Genomic DNA, 20370 nt, shown 5'->3' on the forward strand with positions numbered 1-20370 from the left:
GACTTTGCAGATGTGATAAAGTTACAGCTTTTGAGATGGGGGATTATTCTGAATTCTCAGGTGTTCTCTAAGTGCCATCCCACATATTTTATATGAAGGAGGCAGAGGGAGATTTGATACACAGAGAAAAGGAGTAGGCAATGTGACCCCACAGGGCAGAGATTGGAGTGACGTGAACGCAAAACAAAGAATGCCATCAGCCATCAAAGCTGGAAGCAGCCATAACAGATTTCTCCCTAGACCCTCCAGAGGGAGCATGGCCCTCCTGACACAATGATTTCAGCAGAGTGTTACAGATTTTGGGCTTCTGTCCTCCAGACTTTGAGAAAATAATTTGATTGAAGTCACCAAGTGTGGGATAGTGTGTTATAGCAGCCACTGGAAACTAATCCAGGAGCCTATACTGTCTCCAAGTTTTCATTGGATGGTGGGTCCATTAGCCAGGATGGGGTAGGGGCACATGGAAGAGGAGTAGGTTATGGGCAGACAGTGTTTTCAATTTTATATATTCCTTTGGAAGTAACTGTGGAGGAGTTAATTTGAAGGGAGTTCTCCAGGTGGCAGCTGGTGGCTTGTTTCTGGAGCTCTTGGGATAATTTGAAAGAGGAAGCATTGGCCCAAGGTATTGGTGAGGGTAGAGACATCGATGATCAATGTGATCGTGCAGAGTCAAAAAGAGTTAACTGACAGTTGAACCCTGGGAATTGACTAAGAATTGAAAAGTAGATGGAAAATGAATTACACTGGACAATTCATAGGATTGAAACCACAGTAAAGGGAAGAGGACCAAGCAGTTTGGTTGTGGTTAGGATGAGGACAAACTATGAATGATGCTGCTGGTTGGGATTTACATGACTGGCCAGACATGCTGTGGGCATCCCTCAAATCTAGACCAGTAATAGGAATTTTTTAACTGCTTTTTACCATTAACCATCCTTTCATCATGGCAACATGAATGGGAAACCTGTAAAGAAATGCAGGATGATTCATGACCAAATATTTCTTCTTGGGAGCCCTACACCTCAGGTTGCCGCGGCTAACTGGACATTGGGTCGCTAAAATTAACTAGTGACGACACCCAATGGCTGCTTCATGATGAAAACCATCCCAACCAAAAGCCAGAGACTGTTGGATAATCAAGACAAATAGAGAAGTGCAGGGCAAGTCATTTATTGAGCAAGATGTTGAAACCTTTACATTTTCCAGGGATGATCAGGTGATCAACCCAAGACGAAGGATAGAAAACATTTCAAATCTGTGAAACCACACTTCACCAGTACTTTCCCCTGAAATAGAAAAAGAAAGAAAGAAAGGGGAGGTCATTCTTGCTGCTGCTGGAGATGACACATTAACACAGACTCTCATTCACAACTAAGTTGTCAATGAAATTTCAACCAGGAAATGGAAACGGAAGGGCCCAAGGCAGGAACCCAGGCTGTATGGTAAACGATATACACCTGGTACAATCACAAAAAACTTTGCAGGTCAGGAAAGAATCCTTTCCATAGACAAGCAAATAAACCCTGAGGTGGTCATCCAAGAGCGGGACTCAGGTTTCCAACGGAAGGAGGAGAATGCAGTTTGGACAGAGCAGTTCAGCCATTCTTTTCTCGGATGTCCCAGGAACTCTACATGTTCACACCAAAGGGGACACAGAGTTATGAGATGGGGACAGGGGTGAGAGGAGAATCAGCAAGCACTGCTCTCAGGAGATTCCCAGTCTCATGTTGTGGAAATTCAACCTGACAGCACATGTCCTCCCCCGTAGGACACTCTGGAGAACCTGGCGCCCAGGGAGGTGACCCCAGAAGGAAGAACATGCCCAGATGCTCTGTGCAACCTTCCTTAGGAAAGCTCAGCAGGTGGGATGTAATCATTCTATCAGAAGTGAGCAGCGAGGCAGGTGCCCCCCCTTAGAGCAGCACACTGACCCCTTCCCGGGATGTACAGCTGAACAGAATCCTCTGTGCAGAAAGAAGAAAGAAATTACCAGTGTTTTTGTAAGTAGCAGTTTGTTTACAAAGGAGAACTGATTCACGCATTTCTTCACTTCCATCTTGGCCTCAACAGCTTCTGGAGGTGCATTATATTTCTGAAGTTTTGCCTTGTATACTTCATCAGGTTTCCAGAAAAAGCCTGTCAGATCATCAATGAGGGATGAACAGACGAACGCATTGCCTGGAGCAGAAGAAAAAAGAGAAATGACGCAGGGAAAGTCACCTTTTTCCCCATGGTTCCCTGAACTAGAACTAGACAGGAACCCCAGGAGTTTTACGATCTCATCCCGTAATTGTGCCAATGGCAGTGCAAGACCCTAAGGTTGTGACTTCCTCAAGACTCCAGAGCAAGCAGCTGAGCCAGGACTAGAAATCACTTTCCCGATCCCGAGTTCAGTTTTCTTCCTTTTTAAAGTATACCCACTACTTTCCAAGGCTCTCTCGGTTTGCTGAAATTCACTTTCCCTAGATTTCAAAAAATTAAGTTTTGCCTGTCAGTTGAGTGACACCTTATTTTGTCTTGGATATTGGGGAAGAGGAGATTACAGTAATCGAGTTTTCAAGTGAATGGTAGAGTCAGATCTTACCAGAGAGCAGAGAAAGGAGAATAAATCCAGAGAAGAGTAAGTAAACTATATGTTGGCAGATGCTTTTTTGAGACTAAATTAAAGAATAGGATTGTATCATTGGATGCAGACATAGCTAAAAAAGCAAAAATCTGATCAATTTGAACACATTTGAAGCGTATCCACAAAGTTATGATTGGCTCTTTTGTTCTGCAGTGAGGTACAGAATTCCTAGAGAAGGTGAGAGGTGGGAACTGGAGCTAATTCCTGACCCCACTGGAACGGTGCTGAGACCGGAAGTAATCACTTTTCTTGGTCTGGATTCTCCATCCCCCCCAAGTCTTGGCAACCACCTGGCAGCCTGGGATGCACTCTACCAGGCTCTGATCTGACCCCTGGTCAGACATCCAACTATGCAGAGAATTTGAAAGGACAGCACAAGGAAAGAGAAGGACATTTAGAAAGTTGGATAAAAGAGAAACACTCAAAGAGACTGGCATCAGTATTGAGGGTTTGAAGGTGTGCAAAAGTATTAATGAACACATGGCTGGAATTAATTGTAGAAAAATAAAGTTTGTGGCTCTAATGATTATACTAGTTCTACTACCATTACTGGTAGGACGCCTAGGAAACTAGTAGTATTTGTAGATATATAGAATTCTCCTTATTCTCAGGCTCCATTTGAAGATCTAGTATTCAGAGATTCAGAGAACACTGGCTCTTCTTGAACTGAAAACTCTCCCTAAACCTTTCCAGCTGTAACATTTTCTGAGTCTGAATCTATGACTTAAAAAGGCTGTGTACTCAAGTGTCACCTAAGAAACTCTAGGAAGGAGAACATGTGATAACTACTAGATACCTGTTTGTTACCTAGAGCTGGACTCTTGACACACTTAATCCCACTCCATTGTCATAAACTACTCTTGGTGGGCACTGGAAAACCCAATGATAAGAGGAGAGTTGGAGAGATTAAGCATTTTGTTCAAGGTCAAAGCACTGGTAAGTGGCAGAGCTGTGATTCACATCCAAATCTTATTATGTCACGCTGCTTCTGAAACACAGATCACAGACAAAGAGTGAGGCTTTGGGTGGAAAACTCTTAAAATTTGCCTGCAATGACTTTTTTGGTAAAAGTTCTAGAATATATTGGGAATTGATCAAATGGGGCCCGGGCTTCTGGGGACTCGAAGTCAAGTAAAGGAAGAGGTTTGGATTCTGATCTGTTCACACCTCGCCCCAAATAAATTCACTTAGTGAAAATACCTAGAGAAAGGTCCTCAACAGGGCTGGTGCTGGGCGGATTAGAAAGGATACTCACCCTCGTAGCAGCAAAGGGCCAGAGTGACCAGCAGGACAGGCAGGGACAGCCTCATGGCTTATTTTGCTTTGAGTTTTCAGCCTTAGTGAACAATAAGCAATTAGGAGCTGGACTCAGGAGCTTGGGGAGCCCAGGGTTATTTGTACCTGGAGAGCTCTGCTTGTCCTGCCCATATAGACACGTGGCAGGTGGTAAGGTCTGGCTTCCAGCCCTTCCTTCCTCACTCAAGGCTGATGTCATCCACTAGTGTCACAGTCTCCAATGACTTGGTCAAAGTCCCATTTATAGGCATTACTGACACCACGCACCTCCCCTTTGTAGCAAAAACTGAGGTGGTAGTTTCACAAATGTGTAATCAGTTAAGGGATGCGAGCCCTCCTGGATGTCAGTGCCTGGTTTTGCTCATCTTTGCAGAGCATAGTGCCTCGCACAAAGAAGAGGATAAGCACATATTCCTTGAATAAATGAATGAATATGGATGAACAAACCATTAGCTTGGTTAGGGGACATCTTTAGTGTTAAATGATGCCTGCTGTGCCAGGTTTCCCTTGGGCAGCCGAGGGAGAAAGGTTAGTAGCCTGGTGACAATTGTGAAAGAAATCAGTGATTTTCAGTATCCCAAGAGAAAAGAGTGCAAAGAAGAAGACTACCTCCCCAAGTACTAATTTTCTACTCTTAATGTTTGAAAAAGTATCACAAGAGATTTCAGATCAAATCAAGCTCTAATCTGATGAAAAGAGCCTCCTCTTTACTTTTCCTAATCAAATAGGAGGATCACACCTTCTGAGTCACAGGGTCCTAGCAGTGGAGAAGCCTGCAGAGTCTCGTCCTCTCTGCAGCCATGAGCAGAGGGCTTATGGAAACACAGGGAGAGGCATAGACAATTCCCAGTAAAGGCATTGGGAAGCGAGGCTGCTTATAAACGCGGGCATATTTGAGTGGCACTCAAGAATATGTGGAATTCTGACATGGAGGAATGTTTGCAGGAGGGATCACAAGGGCACAGCATGAGAGAGGACAAGACAGCATAAACCACATGGTTTGTTGGAGGAATATCAGCTACCCAGGTTACTCTGAAACTTACAGTAGCACATGGTAGAATAGGGAAGGTTTATGACTGGAGAGACAAGGTAAGCCAAGTCAGGAGAGTTTCCACTGTACTCTGTGGGCAGCGGTGGAAGAATGGATGGGTGAGGTGAGACACATCTAGATTTTTTTGCCCCAGTGCTTTCATGCTGGGTTTCAGCTCTTAAGTCAAAGTCTCATGGGTTTTTCATACCCATTGTGATGGCTACTATAAAAAAAAATGAAAAGAGGGAAGGAAGGGAGGAAGGGAGGAAGGAAGGAAGGAAGGAAGGAAGGAAGGAAGGAAGGAAGGAAGAAAAAACCTAGTGTTGGCAAAGATGTGGAGAAATAGGAACACTTGTGCATTTTTGTTGGGAATGTAAAATGGTGCAACCGCTAAGGAAAATAGTATGGCGGTCCCTCAAAAGATTAAAAAGAATTATGATATGATCAATAAAGTTCACCTCTGAGTATATATGCAAATGAATTGAAAGCAGGGTCTCAGACACATATTTGCTTTCCTGTGTTCATAGCAGCATTATTCACAATTGCCGAGAGGTAGAAGTAACCCAAGTGTCTATAGACAGATGAATGGATAAGCAAAATGCGGTAGATACATATAATGGAATATTATTCCTATTCAGCCTTATAAAGCAAGGAAATTGTGTCACATGCTACAAATGGATGAAACTTGAGGACAGGCAGTGCACTAAGTGAAATAAGCCTGTCACAAAAAGACAAATACTGTATGACTCCACTTATGTAAGTTTTCTACAGCAGTTAAATTTATAAAAACAGAGAGTAGAATGGTTGTTGGCAGGGGCTGGGGGAGGGAGACTATAATGTCCAATAAAAAATTGAATCATCAAAATCACAGTGAGCTGATTATAACTGGAAACATACCATTGTTGTCTTCCATACAGTTTCTTTGGGAAGCAAAACCTTCTGTAGCTAATAATATTAGCGGTAATAAAAAGAGTTGCAAAGTTTTTTGGTTACTAACTATGGCCAGACAATGTGCAAACATAATTTATCATATTTGATCATTGTTGCAAATCTATAAGCTATTACACTTCCCATTTTTACAGGTGAGTCAAGTAACTTGCATACGGTAAGAAACTTGCTCAAACTTGCAGTTTGGAAGCTAGTAGGTCTAGTTCAGGCATTGATGGTGTGTGGATGGTAAAGTAACAAAGTGGTACTTTCAGTAGGGGTGGTGGTGACCTGTCAGAAAATATATTGAAATATACATAAATGGAAATTTGCAAATCTTTTTCAGGATAAAATCATGAAACTTTACTCACAGATATAAAAAGGAATGTAAAAAAACCCCCAAAAACCAACCAACCAAACAAAAAACCCAGAGGCGCATGCCTTATTCCTGAAGGAAATATTAGAAAATTTAAAGAAGTCAACTATTCTCAAATGATTCTACAGATTTAATCCAGCCCACGTCAGAATCCGAATCGGTCAGTTTTACACTGTTTTGAATTCTGAAGTGCTGTTTGGATCTTTCAAAATTAGAATATATTCATTTATTGAATAGTGGGAGAACCCTGACTTTGGCCTCAGGTTTAAGCCCAGCTCTGACACTTTTTACTCGTGGGGACACCAGCAAGGTACTCACCCTCCCAGCCTCAGTTTCCCCATCTGTAAAATAAGGGTGATATAATACTACCTACCTCATAGGATTAGTCTTAGGATAAATGAATTAATGCAGGAAAAAATGTCCAGCACAGTGTCTGGCAGTAAATATCAGGTATTACACTTATGTAACCAAAAGGAAAAAATATAAGTACTAAGTCAAACAAAATAAATCACCTCATTCCCAAAGTCCGATATCAAACTGAGTCTACATGACTCTACCAATGAGGAATGTTTATTTATCTTAAATGCTAACAAAGTATGCTTCAGAATTTGACTCTGGCTCCATTGGGATTTTTCTCAGTTAAGATGAGATTGCTTAATTTATTGTTTTGGTCATGTCTAAGTGACTGTTATTGTGGTTTTAATATCCTCAATACTAATTCTTGGAACTAAGGGTATAGGAGGGTACTGGGTGGAGGTAGATATTATTTATCCCAAGACACACAGGGACTTTTGACTGATGTTGTCAACAGGATGCTCTGGTCACTTTTGGCTGATGCTCATGTCCTTTTGGCTGAGGTTGAAATCCCGGGGACTCTCTAGGGGTTAAGTCTCTAGTTAATACCTACATGGGGAGATGGAAACATTTAAGACATCGCTTCTGGATCATGATGCCCGCAGATACTTTTACACTATGTGTATCATGTGGTTACACTGGTCGTCAATTCCCATCTCCCCTCTGACATTCTTGTTCCAATTTACAAAGACAGAAGCCTTACATTTCATCAGATCTTACACAGCACTGACTCTGCAGGTACACTCTCTAGACTCCAAAAGAATAATTTAGAGTAATATTTTGTGGTAGACAAATTTTTTTCTGTAGAAGTGATTTCTGGTTCCTTGCTTTGAATAAAATCAAAGGAGGACCTAATTTAGTCATGGCTGATAAACCATTAAGAATAATCCTGAGCGATAGTTCATTATGTCATTTTTAGCTCATCTGCCCAGAGGAATTCAAAGAATCTAGTGACATCACTACCATAAACTCATTCTTTTCGCATCTGCACACTCATGTGACAAGTATTTTCAGAATTTACATCTATAAAGATGAGACGCATGAATAAAATTGCCTCATTTTAGCAATAAATGGTATTATCCATGCATATATAAAATAAAAAAGTCTCATTCAGCTTATTGAGATACATTTATCAATAACATTTTACATCATGTATTTAAAAAAGTATCAACAATTGAAATAAATGTCTGGTCTTCATCCAAAGCTGCAAGCATCTCTGCTCGTACCCAAATCACCAATGCACCTTATTTTACAAACTCCTCAAAGCCATTTTATTCCTTCTTCCCATGCCTTTCTGCGTTGTTGAGCCTATGAGATTTATGCCCTGAGGTTCCTCAGGGAAACATGTGAGTGATGTAACCACTCCTTACTACTCCCACAGACCACGTTCCGGGCCCTCTCCTACACATAAGGCAGCTCAGACTTTGGGCCACAGCTGTGAGCTGCAGAGGGAGGCACATGACATGGGAAAGGCCATTGGGCATCAGAGACTGTTTCCATCGCCTGTTTGCCAACTGTTGCCATAATTCAATGGTCCCAAATGTCTAAATCTTTTTTCTGTTTGAACATGGGGAAAAGAAGGAAAAAATAGAAATACTTGGTTTGCTCTGGAATTTTCTGTAACAGTTTCTTATTGTGTGCATTGCCTTACTTGTGCATTTCATAACTCTGGGGATCCAGTCCAGGTGCCATCTCAGACACAACCTGGAGTTTGGGGACCCTTCATCCAACCACACATTGACCTCATACATCATCTTCCACCAGCAGATACTCTGCCGACCCAGTGATATCATGTACTCTCCCTGGGTGGCCTGACTCTTCTTTCCCCGGAAGGCAGAAGTGTGCTTATCACAAAATAGTTTGCCTCAATAATACCATTTTTAACTTTGTATTTGAAATCAACTTCAAATTTACAGAAAAGGTGCAATGATATTTCCACTGGAACACCCATACTCCTTTACCCAGATCCACCACTTGTTGATGTGTTACTTCATTTGCTCTGGTATGCAGTCTCTTCGAGGGAATTCTGTTCTAAACACATTTCCAACAGATATGCAAAATCTTAAACATCAGTTTATCACCGCATATCCCATCCCAATCCCAGAGCTCTGGCAAGATCATGCACAAATCTAGTGGCAAATCAAGGACTAACTAAATTACAAGGAACAAGCCTAAAGTGGCCTAAAGCCCCCTCAGTGACACAAGAAACATGCAGGTTGCATTCAGATGAGCTGTGGGACATTGCACCTATGGAATTGTCATAGGTCCACGAGATTTCTAGCGGTTACTCCAACGATTTTATTCCACCATTAGAAGACACTTGAATGTCAAGGACTCTCCTTCCACCCTAAGCTCCTTTTCTGCAGGAGTCAAGACTGCCAGACCAAGGTGAGGCACTGAACGGATGTTACCTGAAGCAATTCCAGAGGGAGAGCTGCCTTGCAGCAGTGAAACCAGGTGTTAACAACTCTTCCTGCCCCTCCCACAGTCAGTAAGGTGAGCTGGTGTGTCCTTGAGATACACGTTCTCATTGTAGGTCAGCCCCACAGGTGCAGGAGACCCCTGAGGACAGCAGGTCACAACCCCTTCACAGGTCCCTTTCCAAATAGGGGAGTTTGAGTCCTCTGCAAGCACAAGTGCCACTTATGATGATGGAAATAGCAGATTTTCACCATCTTTCCCCTTGAGAAGAAAGGAGTAATTCTATGGCATTCACGACAGGTTGCATGTAGTTTGTTTGTTTTTGTTTGTGTGTTTAATGAATTCTGGAAGAAGCACATGAAGAGGAAGCCAAATAACCTCCGGACCAGGAAACTGCTGAGCCCACACTCACTGTAGGATCCACAAGACCATTTGCTTTGTTTAACTTTGTAATTTGCTCACCACAAAGACCTTTCTTTATGAACAGTCTTTTGTAGTGAAGTGGACAGTAAGCCTTTTGTTCTTTGTGGATATTGGTCCTCATTAAGCCCCATTGCCAGATAATATTATGTACTCATAGCCTTCGCATCTTCCCCCAAATCCCTCTCATTGTAGATCTGCTGCTTTTTGGGTTTAAGACGTAATACATAAGATCTTACAGGAATTTTTCTGATCCCAAGATTACTTAGCACACAGGTATTGACCAATAAAGCTTATGGATTGGTTAACTGACATACTTATTATGCCAGTTAAGTCGTGTTTATCATGTTGTGGGCAACAAACTTACCAGGTATTAACTGTTCTATAAGTCAGACAAATGGCCTCCCTCAGGCCGAATAATGAAATCAAGACTCTGTAGATTAAATCCCTGTGTGCCAGATTGGGTCTCTATTTTCTCTTTTTTGTTTGTTTGGTTGTTTTTTTTAAAAATATAAATTTATTTATTTATTTATTTGGCTGTGTTGGGTCTTCATTGTTGTGTGCGGGCTTTCTCTAATTGCGGCGAGCGGGGGCTACTCTTAGTTGTGGTGCGTGGGCTTCTCACTGCAGTGGCTTCTCTTGTTGCGGAGCACGGGCTCTAGGCGTGCAGGCTTCAGTAGTTGCAGCTCGCGGGCTCAGTAGTTGTGGCTCATGGGTTCTAGAGCGCAGGCTCAGTAGTTGTGGCACACAGGTTTAGTTGCTCCGCGGCATGTGGGATCTTCCTGGACCAGGGCTCGAACTTGTGTCCCCTGCATTGGCAGGTGGATTCTTAACCACTGTGCCACTAGGGAAGTCCTCTATTTTCTTAGTTCCAGATTTTTTTTTGTCCTATTCGTCTTTCTGATGAAGGCCCGCAAGTTACATATCCCAGACTCCCGTGCCAGCTGCCATCTTGTTAGGTTCTCCAATGAAAGGCGTTGATGGGAGATTGCAAGGTGGGAAGAGGACAGAAGTCATGTTTTCTCAGCATCTGACTTCACCTCTTGCAGTGGTCATAAAAGCAGTGTCTATAGTACCTACAGCAGCCCAGCCATGGCAATGCTTAATGAATTATGAAAAATGACCACCCAAGCAGGGCACATTCAAGGAGGCTTCTTGAATGGTATGACATAAAGATAAATCAAGAAAGCATCTAGTCTGGTGTAACGGTCAGCCTTCAACAACTTGCACGGGGTCAAAACAGAGAAAGACCTGATCTCACTGCATGCTGGGAACTGAGCAACAGGAACTTCCGGGGAAGGGGGCATTACTGCAACCGGGTAAAACCCAGGTTGACTGAAGCTATTTGCAAGTGCCCTGGACCAGTTCCTTCCACCTCAACACCTGGGTTCATTGAACCCACACACAGGAATCCTCTCTGGAATTGACCTCAAAATGTCTTTGGGGATTACGTATCCCATGCCCCTTTTGTCTCCCTTCCTGGGAAAAGAGAAGCTGGGATCTGAGGCCCAGTTTTTATTGAATCTCTGGGGAAAATGAGTAGTAAGAGAGAGGAACCATCTCCAGTTAGAGAATGCAACTCCCCAAGTTCTCCCAGCAGAACTGATTCAGCAAATTGATTCTATAAATTCCCTATTGACTGAGCCCATAATCTGTGCTTGCTTGGGACTACAAAGAAAGGGATGAAAATACCAAGCTTCTTCTTCCCAAGATGTGCAAGGTGGGAATGATTTGGAGAAGTGAAAAGAGAGAAACCTGTTAAAATTAGGCCCATTTTAGTAACATAAATGAGATTTAAACCAACACCAAGCCATTATTTGGAAAAGAGGAGCGTCAGAGTCTTTAATAAAATGGTCTTCCTCTCAGCTAGGCAAACATACTGGGAATGGGAGAGAATGTTCAGTCAATGCTTTGCCGAGGCTCAAATGTGGTGATGATTTGGGGTAGTTCCTTTAGTTTGTTCAAATTCTCCAATCACAGCCTTGGAGCATCTCCCATGGACCTAAAAGCCTTAGATTGAAGATTGTGAAACCAGACAGAACTCTCAAGCCATTTAACTTGCTGCTGCTTCATTTCTTGAGAATTTTGATACCAAAATTATGTCTACCTCCTTTTTTCATATAAGTTGCATTCTGTGGTAAACACCAGGACACAGCAAAGAGGGGGACTTAGAGGCAAGTGAGAGTGACTTTCCTAACCCTAATCAGGAAGGTCAACCTCAGGTTCCTCAGCAAGGTGTCAGTTCATTGAGGCTTGAAGGATGAACAGCCCTCCAGGTAATCAAGGTGGATGCAGAGATATATAGGACAAGGAGGTGGAGCCTCAGTCGTTACCACGGGAAGGAGGATGTCCAGTGCTCTCCTGGAATCCCACCTAGTCCACGGACACTGACACCCACATTCTCCCTATTCCTCTATGCCCATAACCCTGAATCTCAGGAAAACACTTGTTTGTTTGTGTTCCCATGTATATGGTCATTTATGTGCACCAATGAAGAGGACTCATACACATCTGTTTTATTCCTTGACATACCCCTCCACTAGATTCATCTCTTCTCCACCCATATTGGCTGTTAGGTGAAATTCCATAATTATGGTCTCCTTCCTTTATCATAGCCACATAGAATCTCAATCCCCAGTGGAACACAAGTTCTTCTGGGAGTGATATTTCTATGAGCCTCATGGTCAGTGGCATTGCTGGGCCCCCTCATAGGGAAGGCTTTGCTCCCCTACTGAAGGGAATCACTTGCATGCTTCCAGCTCCCATTGGTTCTGTTCTGCTTCTCACAGTTCGCAGTAAACCTATTGATAGTGTCCAGGAGAGTGATCATAAAGTGTAACGCAAGTCAGATCACACTGGAGTTCCCTTTTCTTTGCGGATGGTGATTTTCTTGAGCCTGGACTCTGGAATCCATCTTCTCTTCAGTTCCGTTGCCACTTCCTCATCATCTCTGACCTGGACTTGCCCAGGAGCCCGTTTCCCTCATCAGTCGTTCTTTGTCTGGGTCCTCCCTGCAGTCACGACCATTCACGCACAAACCTCCTGTCAAACACGCGTTTCATGTCAGGCACTGTTCTTGTCCCTGTGGATACATCAGTGAAGAAAACAGACAAAAATCCCTGCCTTCCTGAAGCTCATGTTTTAGTGAGGGGAGAGAAATAATAAACCAAATAAGGAAGTAAAATATATGGTATATTAGAGGGCAATAAGTGCTATGGAGAAAAATAAAGGTAGGGTGTAGGAGTGATTTAGTTAGGAGTGATTTAATTTAATTAGGAGTGATTTAATTAGTGATTTAATTTAATGTAAGTGCTTGACATTAAGCTTTTTTTTTTTTTTTTAATAGGGAGCATTTTCTTTTTTCAAATTTTATTTATTTATTTTATTTATGGCTGTGTTGGGTCTTCGTTTCTGTGCGAGGGCTTTCTCTAGTTGTGGCAAGTGGGGGCCACTCTTCATCGCGGTGCGCGGGCCTCTCACTATCGCGGCCTCTCTTGTTGGGGAGCACAGGCTCCAGACGTGCAGGCTCAGTAATTGTGGCTCACTGGCCCAGTTGCTCCGTGGCATGTGGGATCTTCCCAGACCAGGACTCGAACCCGTGTCCCCTGCATTGGCAGGCAGATTCTCAACCACTGCGCCACCAGGGAAGCCCTGACATTAAGCTTTGATTGCCAAGGCTTCCATTTCAAAGACATCCAACTCGAATAAACATATTACCGGCTACACAACTGGATAAAGAGCCAGACCTTCCCACCCATGAATGTCCCCATCTAGAAAGCTCTGGGGGACCTAAGTAAGTGACTGCTTGAGTGATCCTGCCCCTTCCTTCCAACGCCCTCATTCCTGCTCTTATGTTTTAAATTCTTCATTAAAGAGTGACCCACAAAACCCTAGCCACCCCACCCTCAACTCCAATAACACAGAACCCCAGGTCTGAATTCTCTCTCTCTCCACCCATGACTTCTACACGTGGCCCGGGGCATGCAGTGTCCCCTCCAGGACATGTGAGTAATAAACCTTGTTCTTCCAAATTCCCTGATGGTTGTTGCTGAGGTACATCTTGCAATCATAATAAGAACCACAAGGGCTGTTCCAACCACGAGATTAGCTCCGGTGGGGACAAGTCTGGGGGGGGATCCACCCAAGTACTATGGGCCCAGGGGAGTACCCCAGGCATTCCTAGCCGACAGCATCACTATCCACAGGCTGAGAAACAACACAGAACAGGTGGACGCAAATGGCCTCACTGAAGAGGTAACGTTTCAGCCCAGATTTGAAGGAGTGAGAGAGAGCACCAGGCATCTGGGAGATGAGCTTTCCTGGTGGAGGGACTCTCCAAGGTCTGGCTGGACAATTCTCTTAGTTTTATATAAATGTGTATTGTCCTCAATTATTCTAGGGTGCAATATTCCAGGAAACAGCACACTGTTCAGTTCTGTTGACCAACGTGCTGAACAACCATCACAAGACCCCAGAGGGTGTTCACTTCTTAACCTCCCAGCGACCGATCCACTTTTTCACCTTCCATTCGCCCCCCCATCCCCATGCAATCTGGCTTCCTCCCCAACTATTTTAGCAATACTCCTAATTTCTTACACTTTATTTATTTATGATGTAAGAGTGGTCATCCATTCTATTTTTTAAAAATTTTATTGGAGTATAGTTGATTTACAATGTTGTGTTAGTTTCAGGTGTACAGCTAAGTGATTCAGTTATACATATACATATATTCATTCTTTTTCAGATTCTTTTCTCATAACATTATCACAGAATATTGAGTAGAGTTCCCTGTGCTACATAGGTCCTTTTTGCTTATCTATCTTATATATAGTAGTATGTGCTTGTTAATCCCAAGCTCCTGATTTATCCCCCCAGCTGCCATGTTTCCCCTTTGGTAACCATAAGTTTGTTTTTAATATCTGTAAGTCTGTTTCCAGTTAAAGATTTTTATACAGTAAAAGGTAGAAGTCTCCTTTTCTTTCTTCCAGATGGTTATTAGCATTGTCTGACCAAAAGATAAATGATCTTTTAACTACTGAATTGTAACATCGTTTATGCTATATATTAAGTTCCCTAGATGTATAGATCCATTTTTTAAAAATATTTATTTATTTATTTGGTTGTGCCAGGTCTTAGTTGCGGCATGTGGGATCCAGTTCCGTGACCAGGGATCGAACCTGACCCCCTGCAATGGGAGTGTGGAGTCTTAGCCACTGGACCACCAGGGAAGTCCCTATGGATCCATTTTTAAGCTATCATGTTCCAAGGCACAGTTGCCATTTCTGTGCCAACACTAACCTGGATCAAGGTGAATTTTTTTAGTACGTTTTAATATCTGACACAGCAAGTGACCATTCAATGTTTTTCCCAAACTTCTTGGTTATTTTCAGACATATATTCTTCCATATGAATTTAAAAATAATTTTATCCGGTTCCTGATAAAACCACAATGGAATTCAGGTTTAAAGGGCATTACATTTATATATCAGTTTTGGAAAGATGGACATTTTTATAATTAGTCTTCTAAAGGCACATATGTACCGTACTTGTCAGATTTGTTTTTAGGGATTTTATGAATTTGTCACTTTTGCAAATGGGCTATCTTTTTCCTGTCTAATTCTCAATGGCTATCTCATACATCTTATAAAAGCTGTTGTAATTTTTATATATCAAGCATGTATCCAGCCACTTACAAAGCAGCTTATCTTATTATTTTAATATTTCTAGTAGTACTCTGTATGTCTCATATCTCCTGGTGAAAGAATAATATTGTCTGCAAGCAAACATTTTTTTAATCTCATCTTTGGAATTATTTATGATTATTTCCTCCTCTCATTTTAGTGTGACACTTAGAACTTACAAATCAATGTTGACTAATAATGAACATATCGGGCATTTTTGTTTTCCCCGATTTTAATGGAAGCACATTTAGCACTCATTATTTCACAGTGATGTTTGCTGTTGACTTTGAAAAATGATTATATTGGTTCAAATAGTTTTCCTCCCTTCTTACTTACAGTTTTACTAAGAAAGTTCACCAGAATTTATCTAATAGATTAACTTTAATCTATTCATGTAATTATGAGGTTTTCTGTATTCATTTGCTTTTTTTTAAATTAAAAAAAATTTTATTTTATTTTATTTATTTATTTTTGGCTGCATAGGGTCTTCGTTGCTGCACACGGGTTTTTCTCTAGTTGCAGTGAGCGGGGCCTACTCTTCGTTGAGGTGCGCAGGCTTCTCATTGCAGTGGCTTCTTTTGTTGTGGAGCACGGGCTCTAGGCGCATGGGCTTCAGTAGTTGTGGCATGCAGGTTCAGTAGTTGCGGCTCGTGGGCTCTAGAGTGCAGGCTCAGTAGTTGTGGCGCACGGGCTTAGTTGTTCCGAGGTATGTGGGATCTTCCAGGACCAGGGCTCAAAGCAGGCAGATTCTTAACAACTGCGACAGCAGGGAAGCCCTATTCATTTGTTAATTAAAAATTTTGATGTTATTTCTGGAACTCCTGTATATATATCTTTAACCTTTTGAACCAAGACTCCTCTCTGGCTTTCATTTATTGGTATGAAGAAAAAATTTACTATATATACACACATATATTTACGTACTACAGCAGTTCTAGGGACTGCTGAGGGGACACTAAGACTCTTTCAGGGGGTCAGAGAGGATAAAATTATTTAAAAAATAATACAACAATGTTATTTGCTCACATCAATCTCTCACAAGTGTACAGTGGAATTTTCCAGAGGCTACATGACATGTGATATTGCAACAGAGTAAAGACTGAAGCATATTTATGAATTCAGCTGCCTTCTTTTGAGCCAGACATTAAAGAGACTTGGGAAAATGTAAACAATGCTACTTTTCTCATTGAGAAAGAGTCACCTGGGTAAAGACCAAAGAAGAAAGAAAAACTGAAGAGAGAGTAGAACAGGATTTAAGAAGAGCTGCACACTGCATATTCTTATGTGTTAAAAATGCACTTAAAAATAGTTATTTAAAATACTCTTCAGTTGTTGGACTGTGTGTTTTTGGAAAATACACTGCTCAGAGTCAGGACCAAGTGGGCAATTTCTTTGATTTGGTTGCATTAGTTCTTTCTGAGTCTCTGATCACCTTCCGTGACCTCCAAAATACATATGTATCCCCATCTTTCTAGTTATTTTTTAAATTATCTCAGCGATTTTAAAAATAATGTTTTTTTTTTAAATTACATCTCAGTCCAACGTGATTGGCCAGGACAGGGGAGATGTTGCATGACAAGCTGGAATTCTGAGGGTGGGGCAGTGGGAGTGTTCCCACAGGGAGTGTGCAATGAAGGGGTGCGCTGTCTGCGGAGAAGTTTTAAATGATCATAAAATGGAACAAAAGTCAGCTGCCTTATATTAGCACCATGAGCTAGTTTTTCTAAAGAATATCACTGATTACCTACTCCTCCCTGATGGACATTCTAGATAATTATTACACTCACCTGGAGCAGATTGCTCCCAGTGGCCTGTTCATGACACATCCTGAACACGTGCGGTCATTCAGGGACCCAGACTTCTTCTGTTGAGTGGCTCCAGCATCTCTAAGGGCCTTAGGGCTCTCCTGGATCTCTGCATCCAGTGGCAGACATTCTGGAAAAGTCAAAACTATGGAGACATTAGAAAGATCAGTGGTTGCCAGGGGCTGGGGAGAGGATGGATGATTAGGAAGGGCACAGAGGATATTTAGGGCAGTGAAACTCCTGTTCTATCATGGTGGGTACATATCATTATACATTGCACAAAATGCATAAAATGTACAACACCAAGAGTGAACCCTTAATGTACACTATGGACTTTGGGTGATGTTGATGAGTCCCTGTAGGTTCCTCAGTTGTAACAACTGGGCCACTCTGGTTGGATGTTGATAGTGGAGGAGGTTGTGCATGTTTGTGAGGAGGAGGTATATGGGAATTCTTTGTACTTTCAGCTCAACTTTGCTGTGAACCCGAAACCATGGTAAAAAGTAAAGTCTATCAAAGAAGGGGAGGGACTTCCCTGGTGGTCTAGTGGTTAAGAATCTGCCTTCCAATGCAGGGGATGTGGGTTCGATTCTTGGTTGGGGAGCTAAGATCCCACATGCCATGGGGCAGCTAAGCCTGCGTGCTGCAACTACTGAGCCTGTGCTCTAGAGCCCGTGAGCCGCAACTAGAGAAGCCCGCGTTCCGTACAAAGGAGCCCGTGAGGTGCAGTGAAAGATCCCGCATGCCACCATGAAGATCCAGCGTGCCGCAGCTAAGACCTGATGCAGCCAAATTAGAAAAAAAAACAAAAAAAACAACAACAACAAAGGGAAAAAAAAGAGGAAAACGTGCTTCTACAAATACTCTCTTCAAACAAGGGAAAAAAGTCCATATTAAAAAAATGCCAATGAATTAGTCACTATTTATATTGATCAATGACCAGGGAAATCTAAGAGAATCCACTGAAAAAAAACCATCAGAACTGATAAGAATTCACAAAGTTAGCTGAATATATTGACAATGTACAAAAATTGATTCCTTTTCTATAAACCAGCTGTTACCATTACAGAACATCATGGAAAATACAATAATTAGCAACAGAAACAACAGCAGCTGTGTAAATATTGAAATATACCTACCAGAAATATGCAGACTTTTAAGGACAAAAATCATGAAACTTTACTCACAGGTATAAATGGGATCTGAATCAACAGAGGCACATACTTTGTTCCTAAAGGAAATACTGAAAAATTTAAAGATGTCAACTGTTTTCCAATGATTCTAAAAATTCAATGCTGCCCACATCAGAATCCCAATGTGATAGATTTATGTTCTGTTATGAATTCTAAAGCACTATTTGGATTGTTTGGCTCTCTCAAAATTAGCATGTACTCACTTATTGAGTTGAGAGGAGGGACCCAACTTTGGTCCCAGGCTACCTGGGTTCAAGCCCAGCTCTGATGCTTTCTACTTGCGGGGACACCAGCAAGGTGCTTACCTTCCCAGCCTCCATTTCCGCATCTGTAAAATAAGGTGACATAATACTGCTTACCTCATACAATTTGTCTTAAGGTACATGCATTGATACTGGAAAAAATGTCCAGCACAGTGTCTGACAGTAAATGTCAGCTACTACACTTACGTAACAAAAGGGAAAAAATTGTAAGTACTAAGTTAAACAAAGTAAATCACCTCCTTCCCAAAGTCAAATATCAAACAGAGTCTACCTGACTCTGCCAAGGAGGAATGTTTATTTATCTTAAATGTAAACAAAGAGTGCTTCAGGATTTGGCTCTGGTTGCACTGGGGATTTTTCTCAGTTAAGATGAGATCGCTTAATTTATTGTTTTATGGTCATGTCTAAGTGACTGTTATTGTGGTTTTAATATCCTCAGTACTAATTCTTGGAACTAAGGGTATAGGAGGGTGGTGGGTGGAGATAGATATTATTTATCCCAAGACACACAGGATCTCTGGATTCCTGTCCTTAGCGGTATACTCTGGTCACATATGTCCCTTCTGGTTGAGGTTGAAATCTCAGGGCTCCTCTAAGGATTTGGTCTTCTAATTGGCCAACACATACCAGGAGGATGAAAACTCTTAAGTGGTCACTTCTAGATCGAACATCTACACATCCTTTTACCACATACACAAGTGTGGTCACACTGACTCTCGTTTCCTGCCTCCTCTTTCACAAAGACAGAAGACATACTGTCATCCGTCAGAATCTTTGTACAGACCATTGACTCTGATGTACAAATCTCCAGACTTCAAAAAAAATAACAATTTATTTTGTGGTACAGAAAATTTTTTCTGTAGAAAGCGGTTGCTAATTCCTTGCTCTTAGTAAAATCAAAGGAGGACCTAATTTAGCTTGGATGATAAATCATTAAGAATAAATTTGAGGGACTTCCCTGGTGGTCCAGTGGTTAGGATTCTGCACTTCCACTGCCAGGGGTCGGGGTTCGATCTGTGGTCAGGGAACTGAGATCCCTCAAGCCGCACGCCAAAAAAAAAAAAAAAATTGAAAAAAAAATTGAAACTTTGAGTGATTTATTATAGAGTGACATCACTACCACAATTTTATTCTTTTCACATCTGCACATTCATGTGACAAGTGTTTTCAGAATTGACATCTATAAGGATGAAAAACATGAATAAAATTGCCTCTTTTTAGCAATAAATGATGTTACCCATGGATATAAAAAAATCAAAGAAGGTCCTCTTTCTGCTCGTTAAGAGACGCACTTAACAATAACATTTTATATCATATATTTAAGAAGTATCAAAAATTTATATGCTGGGTCTTTATCCAAAGTTGTAAGCATCTGTACTGGTACACAAAACATCAATGTATTTTATGTTGTAAACTCCTCAAAGCCATTTATTACGTCTTTAATTGCCATTGTGCACGGTTGTCCCTACAAGATTTATGCCCTGAGGTTCATCAAGGAGATGTGTGGGTTGATGTACCACTGCCTACTCCTCCCACAGGCCACCTGCCAGCCGCCCTCCTACACTTAACACAGCTCAGACTTCTTGCTACAAGCCGTGAGCTGCAGAGGGAGGCCCAGGATACTGAAAAGGCCATTGGGCACCGGAGACGGTTTCCTTCACCTTGTTCACCAACTCTTGCCTTGAAGTGTGATCCTATCACGCATCTCTTTTCTGTGTCCTAACATAGGAAGAAGGTAGGAAAATATCAGAAATGCCTGGTTTGCTCCTGAATTCTCCAAAACCGTTTCTCATTGTGTGCACTGTGCTAATTGTGAGCTTCATAATGCTGGGACTCCAGTCCTGGTACCAGTGGGATACAACCCAGAGTATGGGGACACTTTGTCTGCTTGTAAATTGACTTCATACACCATCTCCCATCAATGGGGTACTCTCATGGCCCAGATATATCAGGTACTCTCTCTGGACAGTCTAAGGCC

This window comes from Balaenoptera borealis (assembly GCF_965194805.1).
Source record: "Balaenoptera borealis genome assembly, chromosome: 11".
NCBI lineage: Eukaryota > Metazoa > Chordata > Mammalia > Artiodactyla > Balaenopteridae > Balaenoptera > Balaenoptera borealis.